The sequence below is a fragment of the Homalodisca vitripennis genome, chromosome 5 (genome assembly GCF_021130785.1).
Source record: "Homalodisca vitripennis isolate AUS2020 chromosome 5, UT_GWSS_2.1, whole genome shotgun sequence".
Classification (NCBI taxonomy): Eukaryota; Metazoa; Arthropoda; class Insecta; order Hemiptera; family Cicadellidae; genus Homalodisca; species Homalodisca vitripennis.
Window position 1 is genome coordinate 2,803,749 of NC_060211.1, and position 27,564 is coordinate 2,831,312.

Below are 27,564 nucleotides of genomic sequence, written 5' to 3' on the forward strand. Positions count from 1 at the left end.
CAATAAAATAAATGTTTTACAAAAATGAATTATACAGAACTATATTACTAAAACTATGAAACGCTTATTTACTATATATGTTACTTCCTTTAAATTAACTATTTATTTAATCCATGTTTTACCTATTGCATTTAACTCTTACGGTAGTCCTGGGTATAAACGTACTTTGCTATAGTGGCTGAATGCAACCCCTTGCTAAATCAAACATGACACTCTTGAAGTAATCCTGACAATCCTGTTGTCATTTTAGTCCACTGAATTACGAGGACGACCTCATGGTCAAAAGCTAGAATGGAAATTTGTCTCCAGCAGTAGCACAATACCTTACAATGGGATCATTCTTAACAAATTCTCTGTGACTCTACACAATCTACAGCAACACATAGCATGTTAAATTACACAGCTTTCTTTAGGACCTGTTTTGTTCCCAACTTGTTTAAAATTCACCACACACTCTCAAGTAGATAATATAAACAAAATGATACATTAGCAGGTTTACTGCTAGTTTTGGACAAAGCATGAAATAAAATAATGTATTTCAGTTTTTTGTGAATGCCTGTACTTGTGTATAGGATTTGGGCATTAAAACATCCTAAATAATTTTGAGGTAATATGTAAAGTTCAAGGTATTATAACTTAAAATGAAAATATTTCAGATTTAATGTTAGACGACCAACATAACCTAGCCTAAGTAAACGTGTTGTAACTAAGAAATAAATATTTGATCTCAAAATTTCATTTTCTAACCAAAACTAACATAATTAATCAACAAAGAAAAGAGTTTTCATATTTTACAGTTATGCTCGAGTAAAATTGGGAATTCTATAAAATAACTTAACAAGGCATGAAGTACTTTAATACATAACACCTGTTTATTTTGGGAAATATATAAAACAACGAGATATAAAGAGCACTTTGCATCAACATGCTAACACTTGAACAAAATTATTATTCCTAACAAAGTATATTTTTTTACTTGTACAGATTGGTAAGAATTTCAGAAATTGTATTGTTAAAGTAACGCCAATTTAACCCCCTACTAACACATAAACGTTTACTTGTTCAAAAAGTAACTATTAATTGAAAAGTATAATGTCAGAGATAGAAACATAATGTAAAAACAAGAGAGATTGCTTGGCCGATATGAAACTTCTGGTGGACCAGGTTTGATGTTCAATATCGGAAAGTAATTTCAGGGATTAATCTAACCACCCACATCCTATGGCTTAACATGTATCTCACAATCGACATCGTTCTTCGATACATTATTTCTTATTTAAAAACAATTCAAACGTATGAAATATATGTGGATTTATAAATATTGACTAAATTTATGCCCTTTAATGTACAAAAAGAAACCTGATGTGGGGATTTGTAGAATTGTTACCCCAACATTTACAACTCTGAATAACAGCTTGCAGTGATGTCTTTGGTCTGTCTTCACTATATTACAAGAACTGTTTGGTATATAGAAATCAGAAGTAATGTGATAATATATATATATATATATATATATATATATATATATATATATATATATATTAAACTTCAACGCTTACAAAAAAACACTGTCCCTCATTCTTGTTTAATAATAATATTATTGAATTACGAGTTATACAAAGAATATCTATTGATAAGAAAGTGTACTATTCAATAATAAGAAAAAAATAACTTTAAATAAAAGACTAAAGATATTTCAGCTGCCGTGATTAAACTCGCGGGACAGGTTTCATGTTCAATATTGGAAAGTGATTTCAGAGGTTAATGTAACCTCATCGACCCCACACCACAACTAGAATCTCGAACTGACACTGAATCTCCTTTGATACACGTTTATTTATTTCAAATATTTTCTAAATTATTGAATAGCTGAGGATAAAAAACAGTTTAAAATTGTTTTAAACCTATGCCCTAGAAATATTATGTTTATCAGAAAAAAATCGTTTGCGTTGAAAACAGAGGCCTGACTGTTGACAACGCTGACCAAGGTGTTAAAAATTGTGTCTGTCTTCACCAAAATGTGAGACAAAAATAATTGAATAAATCTTGTATAATCCTCCACTAGTATATAAAAGTGGTATTTTTCCTCAAATTCAACGCGAGCAAATGCACAGTCCCCAAGCAAATGTGTTTCCCCCACGCTCTGATGCGGACCCTCGACTAGAGTGAGATTGCGGTTGTGGCGAGGCTTGACCGTTTGCGATAAAGTGAAGACCTAGATGTCGTCCCTGACTGTAATCTTACGTTTTGCGACAATGCCACCTACGTTTCTCAACGTGCTCTTGGCAAGTTAAGGGACCTTTATAGATTCAGAGCGCTGTTGCCTGAGATTGCAAAGCTTCAGCTCATGCATTCGTTATGTCTGTCAGTTCTTTGCTACTGAATACGGAACCAGCATCTCAAGGGAGGACATCAATATATTTCGAATACTTCAAAACTCAGCGATAAGGTTCATTTTCAGTTTTCAACGCTTTAACCATGTAACCTCCTTTCGCAAGGATGCCAAAATTGCTGCCCATGGAAGTTGTATACAGAATGCTGACATGTTGCATGATTCATAAAGCTCTTATTCTGACAGCACTTAAGCGGGAGACTCTCATGGCGCGAGGAAATCTCCGAACGTATCACCCGACAGAACTGTACTCTCCATTATCCCAAAGTAAAGCTTGAGATCGGGAGGAAGCGCTTTTCGTCTTCGGTCCCAAATCGTTTAATAACTCCCCCCCTTCAAGTCCAAAGTGTAGTTTCTCGTGAAAACTTAAGACGTTAAGAGATACACTCGAGGAAATTATACGCCTTAAGCAAGAATAATATAAATTGTTATTCTTTTTTTCCACTTATAATACTAATAATATCTTTATTAATTAGTAGATTAATATCTGTATCTTTTAAGTTAAATTTTGTTTCATTTATATGTATTTATTTATAGTTTACTGGACACGTAGATTTAAAAAAGCTGTTTGAAAGTATGTTTAAAAGTACGCTGGATAAATAAAGGAGTTTTTAGTTATTTATCTAAAACGAGCTTAAAGGAACTCTTGGACCGCGCAAGAGTGGGGAGAACACAGTCTCAACAATCTATTATTATTACGATGGATGTCTCCCGTGTAATGGATGAAAATATTGCCACGCAAGATTTCAACTATATATTCTTCTTGGAACTCTTTAACAGATATAATCGTTAGTAATTGTGTTAGCAATGAAATAAATCATTTTAAGATGAAACAGAAAGTCAACTGTTAACTAACTGTTATAGGATAACTATCTACTGTTATACTGTTACTTTTAGACGGAGCGAAACTTATCGTGTTGAATTCAGTGAGTTATGAACAAGTTTAAATATGATCAGTCAAGAGAATGATTAAGTGGCTAGTTCCCCAAGCTGGAGTAGGCAGCCACCAAAGGTTACAAGTTATTGCAGTGACGTCATTGCTACTCCTCTCCATCCACAACCACGCTCCCCTCTCTGAAACAACAATATTCAACAGTACGGTTGTGCTTGATAGAACTGGCTATGGATCTCTGGTGGCGCTTAAATAATAAATATCCCTCGGGTGGGTACTTTGTTAATTAATCTATTAAAATAATCACTGCAGATTTTATAATAATCCACTACAGTATTCCATCCCTGTGTGTTGTGAAATGCTAGTATATCATTCAGACACTTTTGTCTCACATATAACACACCAACGTTGCCTTCTGTACTGTAAAGGAATAATGCACAATTAGTATCCTACATTTACTCATACGTACCACGTTGTACTGTAAGAAAGACAGATAAGAGTTAAAATAGCACTCTAGTGTCCACTATTTTAACATTACAAACCGTTTTAAATATTATTCCAACTTTGTCCGTAAAATTTTACCACAAAATAACAATAACTAGTAGATTGTTAATATCATTACATTAATCATCACATAGGATGAATTTTCATTTTTCGTTATCATGAATAGAGAAATATTAATGCAATATACAAATAATCACGTATTCATTAAAATATGATACATCTACAGTGTTATATTACATGTTGTTAACAACTTCACTGAGACACGAGTCAGGTAGTAACTTTACAACAGTGGGCTAGTATCAGTGTGCGTCCAACCCAATGGATGTATTAAACCCAACGAACTATTATAATTCGTTGGTTAAACCGTGATGCGTGTCTAGCAATATCACCCATACATCCAGCTGCTCCCAGCCACAAAATCAAACGATATTAATTAAATGTCAGTATTGTTTATTAAAAATGCTAAACGCATATTGTGAGACATTAATCCAATGAATCAGTGAAATTACTTGAAAAACCTAAGATGTGGAGTAAATGAGTAGGGATCTTCAGCGAAGACTTGTACAGTACTCTGATGAACGACGCTCTATTTCAGCAACAAATTAAAAACTATCCTGAAACAACAATATTTTATTGGCATTAACAATAGTGCCCAACATTTTAATAGCCTCAATCTCACAGTTAACTCTTCGAAATTAAATATTTTGCCTTTCCGAGTAGGAGATTCTAATGACGAGCCAGCCTTCTTATTGGAAGATACTATGATAGATGAAGTCGATTGTTATAAATCCCTTGGAATATTCTTAGACTTTTAGGGGTTGGCGTTGAAAGCTGATATTGACCATTTTTGCTCCATAGTGCCCTCGGGCGTTTATTTGTTAAGGTGTTTGCCCACGTACTGCCTTGTTCAGGTTCTGAAGACGGCATATCACGGCCTGATTACCCACACCTTACCAACTGTTTGGTGCTTTGGGGGGGGGGGGGGCAAGGGGCAGCACAATAGGTCAGTTTTTAAAATACAAAAAGCAAGTTATACGGATAATAGCAGAACTGAAGTTTAGAGAATCTTTAAAAGAAGATTTTAACAAGTTTAAACTGTTTACTCTGCCAGAAGAAGCACACCTACCGAATTGGGATACACAGGACGGGGGTTTACGAACACACCCCTACGCCCAAGGCGTTAAAATCTCATTTGAAACGCTTTTGATCGTCCAAAGTAAATATAGAACTGACGAGTTTATCGCATACGATTGGGTGACCGCACAATCAGTAAAATGACAACCGGTGCTGTTTGTGAATATTGACAGTAATGTGTAGGCATGAGATCATAAACAGTATGTATGACTGGTACTATAAATGTTGTGCGTCTGTTACAATTTTAACCAACTAATTCTGACGATTGCCATTCATTTTGTAATGTATATCGCAATGAAAAAACTGTAGAGAAACTTGCATATAACGGTGTTCATTCGTCACAGTCACAGTCAGTGTATTACGGCTGAGTAGTTTACATTTGCTTCCAAATTACATGTTTCACATTATTGATGTGAGGTAATCAGGACAAGTATAAGAATATTGCACTGAAAATGTGTAATACCGGATTGGCTCAGTTCCCCTTGCATATGAAAACGTCTCAGTTACACAACATAGAAAGATTATAAAAAATTACAACTGATGAAAGATTACCTGACAAATTTAATTATCCTACTTATACCTAAATTACCTGAATTTACAACAGACCGGATCACGATAAGGCAGAGGATATCAGCAGCGAATGAACGTAGTTTAATGCTTTTCCACGCCTAATCAACACCTGTGCTGATAATGTTATTACCGGGGTCGCGAACCTTACTTTAGGTTAATAAATATCTTAGTAATTGTATAACTGAAATATCTCACTACTTTAATTTTTTTTAACCTGGAAAGATCATAATATAGACTACACTTATAAATTGAGCAAGCTAAATTACTGTCACTTACTTTTTGCTAAATAACTTATAGCACAACTATTTAAAATAATTTTCTCAGGGCCAATTCATGTTTACATGTGTAATATTACATATTACAATAAGGGGTCTTTTTAATTGTGTTTTATTTAAAAATATGAGCTAAGAATACCAGTTAAAAGTATGTTGTGGCAACATTTTTCCTCTCCAATTAGCATATTCAGTAAAATTCATGGGTAATTACGAAAGGCGGAGTCATTCTGAATTACTTATGGTCACACTATCGTATGTCAATATAAATATCAACCAAATATTTATCATTTCTATTTTGTATCGGATAATACATGTAATTTTTATTTGCCGTTAATTTTGGATGGCAAGAAAGAACATAACATAAAGATCATTCTTATGTATCCCTACAAATTTAAAAAATTAAGTGTTAATTTTTATTCGAATTGTAAAAGTAAACAACAAGCTGTGATACTTATCGTTTTTAGTTGTTGTCTTTCAAATCCATAAATGTGTGTAACAAATGTTGAATTTTATTAATTAACATACTAAAAAATGCAAGAATTATTTTACAAGAAATAAATATTTAATTTTATTTAATTATCTTTTGGTTTGATTATTAATGTTCAACTGATATTAAGACAGGATTTTAATTGATCCGAAATACATATTATGTATTAAACTGTTTAAGAATTAGGCATAGGAAAATATTTGCTTATTTTTAAAAATATTGGAAATACATTATTACTTTACAACGAGATAAAAATTTTAGGCTTTAGACCATTCATTTCATAACCCAGGAGAATTCTATTACGTTTTACAAGAGAAAATTGTCGCAACGCGCAGTTTATTCAGGACACGTACCCACGAGCACGACTCAGACGACATGACTACATACAGACAGCCTCAGAGAAGGCTTTGTGCCACTTTAGTTGCTAGACTGTATGTATATGACATGGAGTATAGAGTTTAACCAGGATCCGTACCCACAAACACGACTCAGACGACATGACTACATACAGACAGCCTCAGAGAAGGCTTTGTGCCACTTTAGTTGCTAGACTGTATGTATATGACATGGAGTATAGATTTTATTCAGAATCCGTACCCACAAACACGACTCAGACGACATGACTACATACAGACAGCCTCAGAGAAGGCTTTGTGCCACTTTAGTTGCTAGACTGTATGTATATGATATAGAGTATAGATTTTATTCAGAATCCGTACCCACAAACACGACTCAGACGACATGACTACATACAGACAACCTCAGAGAAGGCTTTGTGCCACTTTAGTTGCTAGACTGTATGTATATGACATGGAGTATAGAGTTTAACCAGGATCCGTACCCACAAACACGACTCAGACGACATGACTACATACAGACAACCTCAGAGAAGGCTTTGTGCCACTTTAGTTGCTAGACTGTATGTATATGACATGGAGTATAGAGTTTAACCAGGATCCGTACCCACAAACACGACTCAGACGACATGACTACATACAGACAACCTCAGAGAAGGCTTTGTGCCACTTTAGTTGCTAGACTGTATGTATATGACATGGAGTATAGAGTTTAACCAGGATCCGTACCCACAAACACGACTCAGACGACATGACTACATACAGACAACCTCAGAGAAGGCTTTGTGCCACTTTAGTTGCTAGACTGTATGTATATGACATAGAGTATAGAGTTTAATCAGGATCCGTACCCACAAACACGACTCAGACGACATGACTACATACAGACAACCTCAGAGAAGGCTTTGTGTCACTTTAGTTGCTAGACTGTATGTATATGACATAGAGTATAGAGTTTAATCAGGACACGTACCCACAAACACGACTCAGACGACATGACTACATACAGACAACCTCAGAGAAGGCTTTGTGCCACTTTAGTTGCTAGACTGTATGTATATGACATAGAGTATAGAGTTTATTCAGGACACGTACCCACAAACACGACTCAGATGACATGACTACATACAGACAACCTCAGAGAAGGCTTTGTGCCACTTTAGTTGCTAGACTGTATGTATATGACATAGAGTATAGAGTTCAGGACACGTACCCACAAACACGACTCAGACGACATGACTACATACAGACAACCTCAGAGAAGGCTTTGTGCCACTTTAGTTGCTAGACTGTATGTATATGACATGGATTATAGAGTTTAATCAGGATCTGTACCCACAAACACGACTCAAACGACATGACTACATACAGACAACCTCAGAGAAGGCTTTGTGCCACTTTAGTTGCTAGACTGTATGTATATGACATAGAGTATAGAGTTTTCAGGATCACGTACCCACAAACACGACTCAGATGACATGACTACATACAGACAACCTCAGAGAAGGCTTTGTGCCACTTTAGTTGCTAGACTGTATGTATATGACATAGAGTATAGAGTAATCAGGACACGTACCCACAAACACGACTCAGAACGACATGACTACATACAGACAACCTCAGAGAAGGCTTTGTGCTTTGTGTCACTTTAGTTTTTGCTCAGATGACTGTATGTATGTATATGACATAGAGTATAGAGTTCAGGACACGTACCCACAAACACGACTCAAACGACATGACTAGATAAAAACAGTTTTTTAGGGAATAGTTCCCCTGTAGCTGCTAGACTGCACGCTCAGTCTCTCTTGTTTGTCCACACTCCTCCCATCCCGTGGTAACAAGATACTACCTAATAATCTGAGGATTGTCAAAATGTTGTCTATTTCTTAGCTTTTTCGTTTTGAAAGAAAATATAGTTGTATAAATTTAATGTTTGATGTAAATGATCAAGATTACCAAGAATTCTGATGCTAAAGATGGCTGTTTGACTGAAGCTGAGACAATCTATACCATGCCGAAAGTCTGAATCATCACCATTCACGAGTCTATTAACAAATACACGTGTAAGAAAAACGTTACTAAAATTCACAAACTGCATTCTTTTATAACATAACTCTCATTAGAGATAAAATTATTCAAGTTTCAAAACTTTGTCAGTATAAGTTGAGAAATTATTTTCGAGTAATCAACTGAGGATATGACTAATAATGTTGCGACATTTCTAAAAAAAGTAAAATATTTTTATTATGTACTAAGTATTCTGATTTACATTTTTCTACTCTTCTTAAACATAGTAACTATACTTTAGTTGAGATAAACCATCAAATGAATGTTGAATATAGCTCACCTTCACCTTCCAGTGCCGTCTGTCATCCAACGCTGTCAGAGACTTTACGCTTGGAATCTGAATTCGAAAGAGATACAAATAAGTTAGTGACGTAGAAGCTCAAAACGAACTCTTTGAATAGGTTTGAGATAAGAGACACTTAGACAACAAAATATAAAAAATATAGTGGAATGTAGATGAAAAGGTATTCTCATTGTCTCATCAGTTCCAACATCAAACACTTCCTACCATAGCTACATTATGTGTATCTAATTGAGTGCACTAAGATGTGTCTGACACGATCTATAAGCACTGAGGAGTAACCGAGTAATGTACTAAGATAAAGGTGAACTGAAGCTAAATTCAACATCACATCGAATTCATACTTCTATAAATAAGTAATATGTTTATCTAATTGAGTGCACTAAGATGTGTCTGACACGATCTATAAGCACTGTGGAGTAACCGAGTAATGTACTAAGATAAAGGTTGAACTGAAGCTAAATTCAACATCACATCGAAACACTTCTACCATAGCTACATTATGTATATCTAATTGAGTGCACTAAGATGTGTCTGACACGATCTATAAGCACTGTGGAGTAACCGAGTAATGTACTAAGATAAAGGTGAACTGAAGCTAAATTCAACATACATCGAACACTTCCTACATAGCTACATTATGTATAATCTAATTGAGTGCACTAAGATTGTCTCGCGATCTCTAGACTGTGAGTATCCGAGTAAGTGTACGCTAAATTAATCCACATAACAGTACATTTGAATACTTCCTAACCGAGTGCACTAAGATTGGTGTCTAAGAAAGGTGAACTGAAGGCTAAATTCAACATCACATCGAACACTTCCTACCATAGCTACATTATGTGTATCTAATTGAGTGCACTAAGATGTGTCTGACACGATCTATAAGCACTGTGGAGTAACCGAGTAATGTACTAAGATAAAGGTGAACTGAAGCTAAATTCAACATCACATCGAACACTTCCTACCATAGCTACATTATGTATATCTAATTGAGTGCACTAAGATGTGTCTGACACGATCTATAAGCACTGTGGAGTAACCGAGTAATGTACTAAGATAAAGGTGAACTGAAGCTAAATTCAACATCACATCGAACACTACCTACCATAGCTACATTATGTGTATCTAATGGTGACCACCACCTTGATCCTTATTGACGAGTAGAAATAAAACTTGTAGGAACATAGATGTTCTGGATTTCTTAAAATACATATACTGCTTGAATTATGATACAAGATAAAACCATTCCAGTCTCGAAACTCGGTATAAGTAAAGAAGCTATGAAATCTATTAATATAATTGCAGTTCACCGCATAGACAATGGAACTTAGTGAATGAACGTACTGAACGAATGGTGTAGGCTGTAGTACGCTTTATCCTATAAAGAAATCTGTACTTTTACGTTGTACTTGTCGAACATAAAGTTTCACGTGGTTTAGGTTACATAAGTTGGACCTAGTACTTGGTTAACATTAAAACTACTTACTATAGTACTTGGTGAAGCGAAGCGAAGCTATTAACGTAGAGTGCGTGTATAATTAATCATGTTTGAATCTCTGTATGTCCAGATTCATTCATAAATTATACCAAGAACCATCACTAGTAGACTTACCTTTCTCATTGCTGTTTTCAGCAGCCTTAGACTTTGTGTGTGGTCTCAATGAACACCAATCGTGTACGAAGTTATATTTCACATTAAAGATCTTTCTTAAGTATAATATTAATATTTTTTTTAACATTAAAACAGTATAGATTTTCAAAATTTTGCTTATGTTTTGATTAACAATGTCATAATCTATTATGAGATGATTCACTGTCAAAACGCAATGTTCACAGTTCCCTGAATTTATCAGAAGTCCTTCCTGAAAACACCTTCATACAAATTCTCAATCGGCAACCAACAAACTTGAGGAAATTCAACTCATGTGTGAAGATTTGAAAACAGATGTACTTGTTGTAACCGAAAACGGTTTCAACAACAAAAACATACATCTTTGCCACATTCCAAATTACAAATTGGCAGACGTTTACTGTCGACACCACTCCAAAGGAGGGGGAGTTGCTATTTTTGTGAAAAATAATTTCACCTTTTCCAATTTTTCAATTCAAGGAAAAGTTGATCGCGACTTTGAAGCAGTTGGTATCAAACTTCAAGGCAGTGACACAACATTGTTGGTCATTGGAATTTACAGGTCTCCCAGTGGAAGTGAAGAAATTTTTTTTTTTTAATTTGAACACTTACTTACAGACTTGACCAATCACAGAAAATACTTCATCCTCATGGGTGACTTCAATATTAACGCAATGGACAACCAGAATCCAATCACCAAAAGATGTGTGGATTTGTTGAGGTCTTTTGGCCTTGAGTTGCTTGTCAAGTCTCCAACGCGAGTAACGGCAACTACTCAATCAGCTATAGACAACATCATTTCCAACATTCCAGGTGTCGCGGTGTCCGTGGTCAACACAGCAATCTCGGATCACTGTGGCCAAGAGGCTGTAATCAGTGGAAAACACTTCGAAAGGGAGCTCAAAATCACAAAAACAGTAAGAGACATGAGGCCTGGAAACATTGCTCTTCTGAACACTTCCCTGTCCAAAGAAACGTGGAACTTTCTAAATTTAACGCAATCAGTAGAACAGCAGTTTCAAACGTTTAACGAGGTCCTAAATTATCATCTAAATTTGTGCTGTCCTACGAAAACAATCAAAGTATGTCAAAAAAAGGCAAACAGCAATTGGATCACAAAAGGTATATTGGTGTCGAGAGAGAAATTAAAATTTTTCTCCGAAATCAATAAAAACACTTCGAACGCTGAATTCAAACTCTTTTTCAATCGATACAAAAAAACATATAAGAAAGTGATCCAAGCAGCGAAAGCTATGGATGTCTCAAAATCAATTATATCTTCAAAAAATGTTTCAAAAACAATTTGGGGCATCATCAAAAATAACAAAAGACAGGGTGATCAAATCAAACTTAAAATTGGAGATGAACTTGTATGTGAGGCTGGGGAGGTGGCGAACGAGTTTAACAGATTTTTCGCGTCTGTGGCTTGCGAGCTAAACCCCCGGCCATTGCAGCCTCAAGTGAATCTTAGGCGAATACATAGTCCAGTAACGTCACTGGCACTGGTACCGGTTTTAGAAGAAGAGCTTGATCGAATCTTTAGACAGCTCCCGTCCAAAAAATCGAACGATATTGAATTGACGTCTATGTGGCTCATAAAGAAATGTTACAAACATATTCTGAGCCCACTAACACATTTAATTAATTTGTCTTTTGAACAAGGAGTATTTCCCTCACTTCTACAATCCGCGAAAGTAAGTCCAATTTATAAAAAGGGCGATCCCTGTTCCACAAATAATTATCGGCCTGTCTCCATTTTGCCAGTTTTGAGCAAAAATTTTTGAAAAATCTTTTTTGATCAGAATGCTGAAGTTTTTAAATCAAAACAACCAATTCTCTGAATACCAATTCGGATTCAGAAAAGGAAAATCAACTACCGACGCTGTGGCGAATCTAGTTGAAATGGTTGTTGAGGGTATAGAAAATCGAAATGCCACCTTAGGTGTCTTTCTCGACCTATCTAAGGCATTCGATTGTGTTGACCACGAACATCTGCTCGACATTTTGGAAACACACGGCATCCGAGGCGTGCCACACTTGTGGCTTAGATCATTTCTAAGCGACAGAACTCAAGTTGTCCAAATCTCAAATCAACTTTCAAACAAAATCCGACTGGACTATGGGGTTCCTCAGGGATCTATTCTTAGCCCAATTCTGTTTCTGCTATATGTCAATGACATTGAGTCATCACTAATGCACGGAAAGGCCGTGCAGTATGCTGATGACACGACTCTCTTTTTCAGTGAAAAATCAACATCTCTCTTGGAAGAACGCTCTTTTGTTGATGTCAACAATTGCGTTCAACACTTCAACAGCCTCAATCTCCAAACAAACACAACGAAGACCAATGTCATCAACTTTGCTCTTCGGCCTGTGGATTCTCGGTGTGGTCCTGCCACTATGTTGGCAGACTCCATACTAGAAGAGGTCTATAGTTCGAGATTCCTTGGAATACACCTTGATCGAGGGTTGACATGGAAATCAAATTGATCACGTTTGCGCCAAAATATCCTCAGGAAATTTTGTTTTGAGGAATCTAGCCAAATATTGCCCCACTCAGGTACTGATGACGGCGTATTATGGCTTGATTTACCCCCACCTTACCTACGGAGTGGCATTGTGGGGTGCTTGTGCAAACAATCAGTTGATGAGGGTCTTCAGATTGCAAAAGCAAGCGATTCGAATAATCGCACATTTGAAATTCAGAGAGTCATGCAGAGAATCTTTCAAAAGTTTGCAGCTGTTGACCCTGCCGAGTCTCTACATTTTCGAAACAACACAGTATTGTATGTCAAAATGCGTCAAGACAAGTGGCCAAGACATACATTCATATGAGACCAGAGCCAGGGGAAACTACCGAATTGGCCAACACAGAACGGTGATTTATGAACGCCTGCCATCACAAGCAGGAGTTCATTTCATCAACAAGCTGCCACACCGAATAAAAAATGCCCCAACGCCCAAGGCGTTCAAAATTCGTCTAAAACGCTTTTTAAGCGACACAGGCATTTTATAATGTCGACGAGTATTTGGCAAAAAACTGGGAGACCAGCCAATAGGTATGTCGCCCCGTCGCTGGTGGTGGGATGATTGGCGAATAAAAGGAAATGAATGAAGGTGAAATTGTATGTTTGGATTGAGGATTTTGATGTAGAACGGATGGAAAAATTTTAGTTACAATAACGTTATTTGACGCATGCTATACATGTTAACCATGTCTTGGCAATAAAGAAATTTGATTTGATTTGATTTGATTTGAAGTACGTATTGTTCAGCTTTATGCCAAGGAAAAAGAGCTTATTTTTCACATTTTTAAATATTTGTAAAATCCAATTTCTATATTAATAAATTTGTTGAACAAGAAAGATTTACGTTACATATATTAAAATCCATAATATCCTGTACAAATTTAAAAAATGTAATAGCTTTTAGTACCGTAAAAGTCTGAGTAAAGCTTGAACTCGTACGCAAACCTCAATATATACGGGAAGCCACTGAATTCTCTTTGGTCAGAAAAGGGTGTGGCAAATAATTTTTGGCTGGGCGCAAGCGAAGCCTAGCATTCGTGGTATTAGAAAGATGTTATGTCTGTCTGTTTTCCCGCACGCCAACTCGAAAACTAACTGACATATAGACTTAAAGTTTGTGCGAGCTTGATTTATATATAATAGGTAACAATGAGTTTGATGATGGTACATGTCACTCAATGGGATTTTAATGAGCGTTAGCAAATTTTTTATATTGGTCTTATGGGTGATCGTGATGGCAACGACAAAATATCAAAATAAATAAATTTGTAAATAATATGGCCACAATTATGTGCAAAATTAACATTTGACAGATTAACACTAGTAGGTAATTCGTATAGTAAAAAGAAAAATAGAGGGGAAATTTAATGTAGGAGTTAAAGAAAAGATTTTATTTCAACTAACTATAAGAAATATTAACATATTAGTAGTATTTAACAAATATTATCAAGTTACAAACATTTGAATGTATCATGTGGCAAGATATCTCTATGAAGATCATCAACACTTTATATTTGGCAAGATACATCATTTCATCATAAAGGAGCACAAATTCTATGATGGTCCATGTTCAACCATGGAATTTGGTTAAGCTTCATTGAAGCTATCATTCATAACCCTGGCATAGTTTTCTATTTTCTCTTCCAGGGAGAGTTATGAAAAACCAATTATATAATATCTGTCTGCCAATCTCGCCCTAGGACATCTCGAGAATGAAATGAGCTATAAGTTTGAAATTCTGCATGCAAACTTAGCGAAGACTGGCGTACTCCTACCTTGTTCTTAATGCACAACATTTATCAGAGTATTATCAATGATCACGACCATGATTTGTAACTAACTGCCATCTTGCTTGGGGCACGGGTATCGAACTGTGTGCGGATAACACTGGCGTACTCCTACCTTGTTCTTAATGCACAACATTTATCAGAGTATTATCAATGATCACGACCATGATTTGTAACTAACTGCCATCTTGCTTGGGGCACGGGTATCGAACTGTGTGCGGATAACACTGGCGTACTCCTACCTTGTTCTTAATGCACAACATTTATCAGAGTATTATCAATGATCACGACCATGATTTGTAACTAACTGCCATCTTGCTTGGGGCACGGGTATCGAACTGTGTGCGGATAACACTGGCGTACTCCTACCTTGTTCTTAATGCACAACATTTATCAGAGTATTATCAATGATCACGACCATGATTTGTAACTAACTGCCATCTTGCTTGGGGCACGGGTATCGAACTGTGTGCGGATAACACTGGCGTACTCCTACCTTGTTCTTAATGCACAACATTTATCAGAGTATTATCAATGATCACGACCATGATTTGTAACTAACTGCCATCTTGCTTGGGGCACGGGTATCGAACTGTGTGCGGATAACACTGGCGTACTCCTACCTTGTTCTTAATGCACAACATTTATCAGAGTATTATCAATGATCACGACCATGATTTGTAACTAACTGCCATCTTGCTTGGGGCACGGGTATCGAACTGTGTGCGGATAACACTGGCGTACTCCTACCTTGTTCTTAATGCACAACATTTATCAGAGTATTATCAATGATCACGACCATGATTTGTAACTAACTGCCATCTTGCTTGGGGCACGGGTATCGAACTGTGTGCGGATAACACTGGCGTACTCCTACCTTGTTCTTAATGCACAACATTTATCAGAGTATTATCAATGATCACGACCATGATTTGTAACTAACTGCCATCTTGCTTGGGGCACGGGTATCGAACTGTGTGCGGATAACACTGGCGTACTCCTACCTTGTTCTTAATGCACAACATTTATCAGAGTATTATCAATGATCACGACCATGATTTGTAACTAACTGCCATCTTGCTTGGGGCACGGGTATCGAACTGTGTGCGGATAACACTGGCGTACTCCTACCTTGTTCTTAATGCACAACATTTATCAGAGTATTATCAATGATCACGACCATGATTTGTAACTAACTGCCATCTTGCTTGGGGCACGGGTATCGAACTGTGTGCGGATAACACTGGCGTACTCCTACCTTGTTCTTAATGCACAACATTTATCAGAGTATTATCAATGATCACGACCAATGATTTGTAACTAACTGCCATCTTGCTTGGGGCACGGGTATCGAACTGTGTGCGGATTAACACTGGCGTACTCCTACCTTGTTCTTAATGCCACAACATTTATCAGAGTATTATCAATGATCACGACCATGATTTGTAACTAACTGCCATCTTGCTTGGGGCACGGGTATCGAACTGTGTGCGGATAACACTGGCGTACTCCTACCTTGTTCTTAATGCACAACATTTATCAGAGTATTATCAATGATCACGAACCATGATTTGTAACTAACTGCCATCTTGCTTGGGGCACGGGTATCGAACTGTGTGCGGATAACACTGGCGTACTCCTACCTTGTTTCTTAATGCAACAACATTTATCAGGAGTATTATCAATGATCACGACCATGATTTGTAACTAACTGCCATCTTGCTTGGGGCACGGGTATCGAACTGTGTGCGGATAACACTGGCCGTACTCCTACCTTGTTCTTAATGCACAACATTTATCAGAGTATTATCAATGATCACGACCATGATTTGTACTAACTGCCATCTTGCTTGGGGCACGGGTATCGAACTGTGTGCGGATAACACTGGCGTACTCCTACCTTTTTCTTAATGCACAACATTTATCAGAGTATTATCAATGATCACGACCATGATTTGTAACTAACTGCCATCTTGCTTGGGGCACGGGTATCGAACTGTGTGCGGATAACACTGGCGTACTCCTACCTTGTTCTTAATGCACAACATTTATCAGAGTATTATCAATGATCACGACCATGATTTGTAACTAACTGCCATCTTGCTTGGGGCAACGGGTAACGAACTGTGTGCGGATAACACTGGCGTACTCCTACCTTGTTCTTAATGCACAACATTTATCAGAGTATTATCAATGATCACGACCATGATTTGTAACTAACTGCCATCTTGCTTGGGGCACGGGTATCGAACTGTGTGCGGATAACACTGGCGTACTCCTACCTTGTTCTTAATGCACAACATTTATCAGAGTATTATCAATGATCACGACCATGATTTGTAACTAACTGCCATCTTGCTTGGGGCCACGGTATCGAACTGTGTGCGGATAACACTGGCGTACTCCTACCTTGTTCTTAATGCACAACATTTATCAGAGTATTATCAATGATCACGACCATGATTTGTAACTAACTGCCATCTTGCTTGGGGCACGGGTATCGAACTGTGTGCGGATAACACTGGCGTACTCCTACCTTGTTCTTAATGCACAAACATTTATCAGAGTATTATCAATGATCACGACCATGATTTGTAACTAACTGCCATCTTGCTTGGGGCACGGGTATCGAACTGTGTGCGGATAACACTGGCGTACTCCTACCTTGTTCTTAATGCACAACATTTATTCAGAGTATTATCAATGATCACGACCATGATTTGTAAACTAACTGCCATCTTGCTTGGGGCACGGGTATCGAACTGTGTGGCGGATAACACTGGCGTACTCCTACCTTGTTCTTAATGCACAACATTTATCAGAGTAATTATCAATGATCACGACCATGATTTGTAACTAACTGCCATCTTGCTTGGGGCACGGGTATCGAACTGTGTGCGGATAACACTGGCGTACTCCTACCTTTTTCTTAATGCACAACATTTATCAGAGTATTATCAATGATCACGACCATGATTTGTAACTAACTGCCATCTTGCTTGGGGCACGGGTATCGAACTGTGTGCGGATAACACTGGCGTACTCCTACCTTGTTCTTAATGCACAACATTTACAGAGTATTATCAATGATCACGACCATGATTTTGTAACTAACTGCCATCTTGCTTGGGGCACGGGTATCGAACTGTGTGCGGATCACTGGCGTACTCCTACCTTGTTCTTAATGCACAACATTTATCAGAGTATTATTCAATGATCACGACCATGATTTGTAACTAACTCCCATCTTGCTTGGGGCACGGGATTTGTGCCCGGATAATATTCTGAGCTCCAGGATATTACAAAATATTAGTTTCCCTATGTAATCATATCTGTATAAAAAATTGGATTCCGTTATTTGTTACGGCAGTTCTGTGTTCAAAATCTCATTTTAACACTATAAAATATAAAATAGTGTACTTATTGCAGAGTCTACACTCCGAGTCCTCATTTCGTAAACCTAGAGTGTTTAGGTGTTTTCCTGAAGTGGCCGTGTCCAGTGATCAAGGCAATCACTTGCTTACCCGATCCCTGCCCAGCCCCATCAGCCATCTGGTGAAGCCGGAGCTAGAATCGGCAAGCAGTCTTTTGCCGAGTGCTTGTCCTTGGTGACTCTGCCACCGCAAGCGGTGTGTCTTCCTGGACCATTTGTTTTATACTTTGGTAAGCGGCTGACTTTGCTTATACCACAACTCGGTTCTGGACCGGTGTATGGCATGCTTGCTATCCGCTTTTGGCAAGCCTGTCGGCGTATTCGTTGCCACCTATGCCTGTGTGGCCCGGTACCCAACCAAGACGCACACAGTTGCGTGATCCAAGCTTGCAGAGAGTGTTAAAGCACTCCCACACAAGCCTGGATCCAATGCAGTTAGAGTAAAGAGCTTTAAGAGCTGCCCTGACTGTCTGACATTATACAGATGTTCATTCCCTGGTACCCTCTGGTGAGGCCTAGTTTGGCACTGGCTAGGATACCATAGATTTTTCGGTTTGAAATATGGAGCAGTTTCCGACCCAAACTGCCGCAAAGGGCAGTTCTAGGGGATTGACTAAACACTCCATATCCAGTTTCTACCCTTAATAAGCGAGCCATCCGTGTACCAGACAAAGCTCTTTCTTATTGTTGGGATGTTATCTTGCGATTTCCACTCATCTCTGGAGTAGAAGTCAACAGAGAATGGCTTATTGAATACGAACTCCGTTCTCCATTATTTCGGAGACCATTTCGAGAATAGCGCTTGGGGTTTACAGCTTCAGTGATGGCGCCAAGGCTAGGTGTTAGACGCGCCATTCCTCCACAAGCCAGCAACCATCAGCCGATAAGCTGACTTACGCGCTTCAGCTTTTATATGGACATCAAGAGGTAGAAGTCCTAAAGCCACCTCGAGGGTCCCTGAGGGACTGCTCCTGAATGCTCCGGTTACAAAGATTGTGCCAAGCCTTTGTAAGCTTTCAAGCTTGGCTTTGGCAGTTACCTGATTCACCTTTGTCCACCAGACTAATGAACCATAAGTGATTTTGAGGCCTTACAACTGCTTTGTAGAGCCATAGTGCTATATGGGGTTTTACGCCCCATGAGATTCCTGCAAGTCTCCTGGACGTCATGAGCGCCCACTTTGCTTTGTGCAGGATATTATTTAAGATGATCATTCCACGTAAGCTTATGGTCTAGAGTCAGTCCTAAATATTTGACTGTCTTTGACCACTCCAAGCTGAGTGGATGCGAGTTTTCAGCCTAGAAAGAGACTCTAGGTTCTTTTTCCTAGTGAATGGTACAACTACTGTCTTAGAGGGATTTACTTTCAGTCCCTCTCCCTGACACCAGTTGTGTACATGTTGAAGGTTGGTATTCATGATATCAACAACAACATTTGTATATTTTCCCTGTACCCATAAGGACTATGTCGTCTGCATATCCTTGGACATAGATTCCATTGTTAGTAAGGTCCTCAAGTAGACCATCTACTACTAGATTCCACAGTAGAGGTGACAGGATGCCTCCTTGAGGACATCCCCTTGTGGGTGCGATCACAAGCGATTCTTCATTGAGATCGGCCCTGATCCGTCCTGGAGCACAGCATGGCCCTAAGCCCACCGGCACAGGGCTGGCTCGAGGCCACGTCGCTGTGCTCCACTTACCATTGCAGTGAATTTGGCATTGTCAAAAGCTCCTTCAATGTCTATGAAGGTGCACAATGCCAATTCCTTGGCGGACAGGCTATCCTCAATCCTACTGACTAGTTGGTGCAGTGCTGATTCACAGGATTTGCCTTGCTGGTATGCATGTTGGTTGCGATGAAGGGAGTGTCTGAGAGAACTCCCTTTCTCAGGTGCCTCTCCACCAGTCTTTCTAATGTTTTCAGTAGAAACGAAGATAAACTGATGGGACGAAAAGATTTAGGGACAGAGTAGTCCGCTCTCCCTTTTTTAGGGATGAAGACCACCCTGTTGAGACGCCAGACTTGTGGTATGTACCCATAAGCTAGGCTCGCCCTGAATAGTTCACATAGAAGGGCAAGGAGATTCTCCGGCCCTTGTTGAAGCAGGGCCGGAAAGATTCCATCCCCTCCTGCAGATTTGAAAGGGGCAAATTTTAGAAATTGCCCATTTGGCTTTAGAGAGAGTGACAATCCTTCTGGCAATGGCCCAGCTACCACGATAAGCTCTTGGCCGTGGAGCCTGCCTCATGGTTACCAGACGTTCCAGTGTCGTCATTCTCAAAGATACAATCAGGGAAGTGAGTCTCAAGGAGAAGTTTGAGGCTATCACTAGACCCGGAAGTGTGTTGACCTCCCTGGGACCTTAAAGATCCCAAGTGACCGGTTGGACTTGAGGCTAGTAAACGTTGCAGTCTAGCTGCCGCGCTTAACTCATTTACCTTCTGTGTAAACTGCCTCCAGGAACTTTGTTTTGCTTTTTTAATTGCTAGGCTGTATTCTGTTAGAGCTCTATGATAGGACTCCCAGATACGGCTCCTTTTGCATTGATTGTACAGCTTCCTGACATTAGCACTTTTGCGAGCGAGGTCCGCAGTCCACCACTTAGTATTGGTTCGACTCTTCCCCCGTCGCAATGGGCAATTGTCATGGAAGCTATTGATTATAGCATTCTGCAGGTCAGAAACTATCTGATCTATGTCTGTGAAGCATCGCACCCTTCCGCCTACCGATCCCAACTGTGACTGCAGGTCAGACTTATATCCCAACCATCAGTCCTCCTGGGATTGCGATAGAGGACCTCTGCAGCCTCATCTTGCAAGTTAAAGCGGATATACCTGTGATCCGATAATGAGGCCTCTTCGCTTACGTGCCACTTATCAACCATTCCAAGTATACCTTGTGTGCAGATTGTTATGTCAAAACCTTCTTGTCTAATTCGTGTTGCGAACGTAGGCGGTTACCTTTATTACATATAAATAAGGTCCCTACTTAGAAGAAATTGTAAAAGTGCCTCACCTCTGGGGTTAGTGTTGGTGCTGCCCCATCCGGCAGAGTGATGGGCGTTGGCGTCACAACCTAGAAGAAGTTGTTGACGTCTGGCTTGTGCTTCTTTCCACCAGGAGCTCTAGGTCTCTTGATGGAGGGAGTTCCCTGGCATCATATGGCAAGTATACGGAGGCCTACAATTGTGCTCTGCACTATGCCTCCATTCTTCCAGGTTAGTGTGCCCACAGTGAGATCTCTGGAGCAGAATTCGTTGAGGGTTAGAAGATCCAAGCCTCTCTTCAACAGGATGCAGGTTCTGACATTCCTTAGAGAGGTACAGTAAATTAACTTACCTTTGGTTTCATTTAGGCCCGCCAACTCTCCCCTTGGTGAAGCCATGGTTCTTGAATCAATGCCAGATCAAATCCCTCCTGGAGGAAGAACTGGCAGAAGGCTGCCGAGGCAGCCCTACTGTGCTGGAGGTTGATTTTGTAGAACTCGTGGCATTGTCCTTGACTGTCGAGGAGACAATTGAGACCTGACAGAGTCCTAAGTTGGCTCTACAGTTGGAAGCCTTCACAGCCTTGTAGCAGACCTCGTCCAGGAAGCAGACGAATCCGTAACCTTCGGATCTGGCTTGGATGGAAGGATTTTCCACTCGTTTACATTTAGGTTGGGGTTCTGCTTATTGAACATTTCAAGTACCTTTTCAGGTGTCTTCTTCAGAAGCTTCGGGTGAGCTCTGAAAAACACCCTAGTGGAACCTCAAGATGTCCTTACGCAGACCCACTCTCAGAGAGATGTCATCTCCCAGAGGTTTTTATTCTTTGAATAGCTTCTTCCAGCCAACGTTTGGTGTGCTCGTTGATGCAGGAAGCAATTAAAACACCTTTTCTCTAGGTAGGTCCCCGCAAACGATGGAACGGAACCATCCTCCAGGGGTTGGATTTCTTCCATAATTGCGTCCTCGATGGCTTCTCCTTGCTCTGCACTAAGCTTCGCTTCCGGGTAGCCTTCGAGGGCTACGGCCATTTTGATCGCAGCGACCTCTCTGTAGGTAGCCTTGGGTGTGCTACCAGAGGCCTCGGGATCGTGGGCTTCGGGCTTTTGGGTTTCCCTCCTAGCCTTCTTTGCGGGTCCCTCAGCGGAGGGCGGGGTGACCAAGGTGCCTCTGGGGCGTTTGGCCGACCCCTCCCCCGCCTTGGTACCCGCAGTTGGGCCCGGAGTTGAGACCCTCCTGCCGTTCTGGGTTCTTTTTCTTCTTCTTTTTTTCCCCCTCCTCCACTTGGAAGGGTCCAAAAGCTTCACCCTTTTCGAGAAGTTTAGCCTTTAGTGCTTCTATTCTTTGAGCAGTGGTGAGATTGGGCCTCTTCATTCTGAGGTTGCCCGAGTTGCTCTGTGGCATCATCCAGCGTACCTGTAGACATTGGAGTGCTTGGGCTGTTGAGGAGCTGATCTTCTATATCTTGAAGGGATTTTGCTTCCTCAGCGCTTGTACTGCCTTCCTCAGATAAAGCCTTGCCATGTATGGGAGCTTCAGTGTGCAATGGAACCTCCTGTGTTCCTAAGGCACTTTGCTGAGGAGAAGGTAGGGATGTTGGCATAACAACCTCTTGAGTTGTGTTGCCAGGTGGTGGTATGTGCGAGGTAGCTTCAGGAGCTACCTCAGCAGGAAGAGGTAGGTTAGAAACAGCTTCAGGAACTGTTTCAAGGGTTGGTTGGTTTTGGTTTTTTGTTTCTGTTTCTTTTCATGTTGTTCCCACGAGAAGCTAGGGAATGGAAGGTCGACCCAGACAGAGCCCCGCATGCCTAGGTAAGCTGCTTTTAAACTGGAGGGTCGCCGGTGTCCAGAGTCCGCATAGTAAAGACTGGTTTGCCACCAGCCATTCAGGCCCTGGCCTACGCTGTTCCACCGTGGCTTGGCCCCTAGTGGGAGAAATGAAAGGGAAACTAAATCGAAGAGTTGAGGAACTTTACCTCAGATAGAAGAGAGTGAAGAAGAGAGATAGGCTGACACATAGAAAAGTGTGCCAGCCATAGGCCTCCAGAACAAGAAGAGAAGGGATCTGGAGCATTAGCTAGGGTACCGCGGGTCACCACCACCACCCGTACGGCCTCGAAAGTAAGACCGCCCCTGAGGGAAAAATAGTGTTGTAACTTTTTCTTATGGAATAATAATTACTAGACTATTAAATATCACATAATCTTTACTTTTAATTCGTGTGCTTTGTTCATCGTTATGAAAGGTATCGTTCAATACTCGTCTCGAAAGTTATATTTCTCGACTTCACCTCCCGCGTAAATACAGTCTTGCCCCGCAATAGGTCACTTTCGGAACTAGTAACGAAATGTACTATATCACAAGAATCAGATATAAAATATAATTATTTGGACTTTAGTAAAGATCAAAAAAAGATGTGTTTATTTGGCCAATTAGGTATAATATACAATTAAAATATAATCAGAGTTAAAGTTATGGAATTATCTATTCACGTGTCAAATGTTGTTATGATTCAGATGGTATGAGAACTAGACATTAAAACTAGTGACCAAAAATATTGCAGTGAAAGTATTCAAGGGCCGGAGGGTATTCAACTTCTTTACGTTGGTTTACGAGCCCTTGGCTATTATAAAGGTAACGTTTCAGAAGATTTAATATCCAGTATCCTATATTAACGTCCTAATTTTATAAAAAGATTTACATCACAATGTTATTATACCCGTGGAACTATATTTCACTATTGTTTCAGGTTCTTTTGTTCTGAATTTTCAATGTGACTCATCCTCCTAAGATCACCACCAGTTCAAGGTTAGTTAGTGCCATCAATTGTAACTTACTGCTAAAATATTTACTTTATGCATAAGATTAAATTGGTAATTTAAATATATTTCAAACTTTTCTAACATTTACACTCTTGTGTAGTACGGAAATTAGTTTATGTAGTATTGTAAGCCATTTTAATGAACATTTATCGAGCTTTATTATTTAAGAGTATGCTACTAATATTGCATTTACTGTGACAAAGTAAAGAATAAGATTTAAAAAAATTTATAAGCCCTAGACCACGATACGAGCTGTAAGGCCTCGGCCACGATACGAGCGGTAAGGCCTCGGCCACAGTACGACATGTAAGGCCTCGGCCACGGTACGAGCGGTAAGGCCTCGGCCACGATACGAGCGGTAAGGCCTTGGCTACGATACGATTTGTAAGGCCTCGGCTACGATAAGATCTGTAAGGCCTCGACTACGATACGACCTGTAACGCTTCATTTACGATACGACCTGTAAGGCCTCAACCACAATACGACCTTTAAGGCCTCGGCCACAATACGACCTGTAAGGCCTCCTCGGCTACAATACGACCTGTAAGGCCTCGGCTACAATACGAGGAGTAAGGCCTTGGCTACGATACGAGCAGTAAGGCCTCGGCTACGATATGATTTGTAAGGCCTCGGCTACGATAAGGTCTGTAAGGGACTACGATACGACCTGTAAGACCTCGGCTACGATTTTTTTTAGGGACCCTGGACACCAGCGCCGGACTAAATTGACAAACGAAATAAATCAACAACAGAAGCGCTCAAAATTTCAAAATCACGATTCAATACGACTGCTACATCAAAACGCGCAATTCGCGACAAACAAATTGGATGAAATTCAGCTCATGTGCGAGGAATTACAGTACTTGCAGTTACTGAAAATGACTTCAACCACAAAAACATTGACCGTTGTCAAATCTCAAAATTCAAGCTGGCAAATTCGTATTGTCGACAATTTTTGCGAAAACGGATTTCACTTTTGACACTGTTTGCATCAAAGAAACGATTGAAAAAGATTTTGAAGCAGTCGGAATCAAACTTCACACGACAAAATCCAAATTGGCAGTCATCGGAATTTATAGGTCACCCAGTGGAAATGAAGAGAACTTTTTTTCCGAATTCGAGGCCATGCTGACTGACCTAACAAATCGCAACAGGAATTTGTCATTATGGGTGACTTCAATATTGACGCCTTGGACAGATGCCACCCATCCACAAAACGTTTGTCTGATTTGTTGAGGTCTTTTGGCCTCATGCTGTCAGTCACAACACCAACTCGCGTGACAGCAACATCACAGTCAGCAATTGACAATGTGATCACCAACTTACCAAGTGTTGCAGTTGAGGTGGTTAACACAGCAATATCAGACCACTATGGCTAAGAGGCTATAATCAGTGGAGAAAAAATTTTAAGGAAGCCCAAAATCTCAAAAACAATAAGAGACACTAGGCCACAAAATATCGCTCTCCTCAACGCATCTCTTTCCAAAGAAAAGTGGGAATTCTTGAATTGGTCTCAACCTCTAGAACAGCACTTTAAAGTTTTCACGGAATGTTTTAACTATCACTTAAATGTGTGCTGTCCTCAAAAATCAATTAAATGTTGTCCCAAAAGGACTAACAATAAATGGATCACTAAATGAATTTTGGTTTCGAGAGAGAAATTAAAATTTTTCCCCGAAATCCAGAAAACCACTTCAAATGAAGATTTTAAATTTTTTTCCCGAAATTACAAAAGAATTTACAGAAAGGTGATCCAAACCGCGAAAGCATATGATGTCTCAAAATCAATCACCTCGTCAAAAAATATTTCTAAAACAGTTTGAAGCATCATAAACAATAAATACAAAACACAGAAAACAATCAAAATTAAAATTGGGGATAGGCTTGTGGAGGATGCGACTGAGGTTGCGAACGAGTTTAACAGATTTTTCGCGTCTGTTGCTTGTGAGCAAAATCCTTGTCCACCACCTCCTCAAGCAAACCCCACGCGTATACAGGGACCAGTTTCCTCATTGGCACTGGCTCCTGAAGTTGAGGAAGAGATCGTGAAAATCATTCAACAGTTCCCACCCAAAAAAACAAACGACATTAATTTGATGTCGGCGTGGCTTATAAAAAAATGCTCCAAGCATATTGCCTAGCCACTAGTCCAATTAATAAATCAGTCATTCGAAGAAGGAGTTTTTCCCTCGCTCCTAAAAATTGCAAAGGTAAGCCCAATCTTCAAAAAAGACGACCCATGCTCAGCAAATAATTATCGGCCTGTCTCTATTTTGCCTGTTCTGAGCAAAATTTTTGAAAACATCTTTTTACAAAGAATGCTTCAGTTTTTGAATAATCACAACCTTCTTTCTGGGCACCAATTCGGTTTCAGAAGGGGAAAGTCGACAATTGATGCAATTGTGAGTCTTGTTGAAGTGGTGGTAGAGGGATTAGAAAGTCGAAATCTCACTTTAAGTGTATTTCTCGACTTAACTAAAGCATTCGACTGTGTCGACCACGTGAAGCCGCTTGACAAACTTGAATCCCATAGCATCCAAGGCGTGCCTCTTCAGTGACTTAGCTCATTTCTAAGCCGCAGAAAACAGCTTGTTCAAATCTCAAACAAATTTTCCGAGCCGTTGCAGCTGAGATATGGAGTCCCTCAAGGATCAATTCTCAGTCCAATTCTTTTTCTCATCTATGTCAATGACATAGACTCATCACTACTGCACGGGAAACTTGTGTAGTATGCTGATGACACAACACTTTTTTTACCAGCAAATCCAAAATGATTTTGGAAAAACAAAGTTTTCTCGACGTCAACAGTTGTGTCCAGCACTTCAATAGCCTCAGCCTCAAAGCAAATTCTTCAAAGTCAAACGTCCTGACTTTCGTACTGCGATCAGGAAATCTCAATGACGGTGCAGCCGTACTATTGGCAGACACAGTGCTGGATGAAGTCGAATGTTCAAAGTTTCTGGGAATATTCCTTGATCGAGGATTGACTTGGAATGCTCACATTGACCACGTTTGTTCCAGACTGTCCTCAGGCATTTATGTCTTGAGGTCTTTAGCCAAGTACTGCTCTACTCAGGTAATGATGACGGCGTATTATGGCTTGATCTACCCCCACCTCACTTACGGTCTGGTGTTATGGGGAGCCAGCGCAAACAACCATTACTTCCGAGCATTCAAAATTCAGAAGCAAGCGATTCGCATAATCGCAAAAATGAAATTCCGAGAATCGTGCAAAGAAGCCTTCAAAACGTTGCAACTGTTGACTCTGCCTTGTCTCTACATTCTTGAGACAAGCTCATTTTGTTTGTCCAAATGTGCATTAACCCGAGGCCGTGACATACACGAGTATGAGACAAGAGGCAGAGATGCCTACCGAACTGGAAGACACAGGAC

At 39.7% G+C, this 27,564-nt stretch overlaps 1 protein-coding gene across 1 annotated transcript in view; it reads left to right on the forward strand.

The window, feature by feature from the left end:
- Positions 1–24,096: 24,096 nt before the first annotated feature.
- The window catches only part of LOC124361723 (anoctamin-7-like), a 168,653-nt gene continuing 165,185 nt past the window's right edge, over positions 24,097–27,564 (forward strand). Inside the window, exon 1 of the mRNA XM_046815657.1 lies at positions 24,097–24,157. The gene's annotated coding sequence lies outside the window, so the exon portion shown is untranslated. The remainder of the gene's footprint in view (positions 24,158–27,564) is intronic.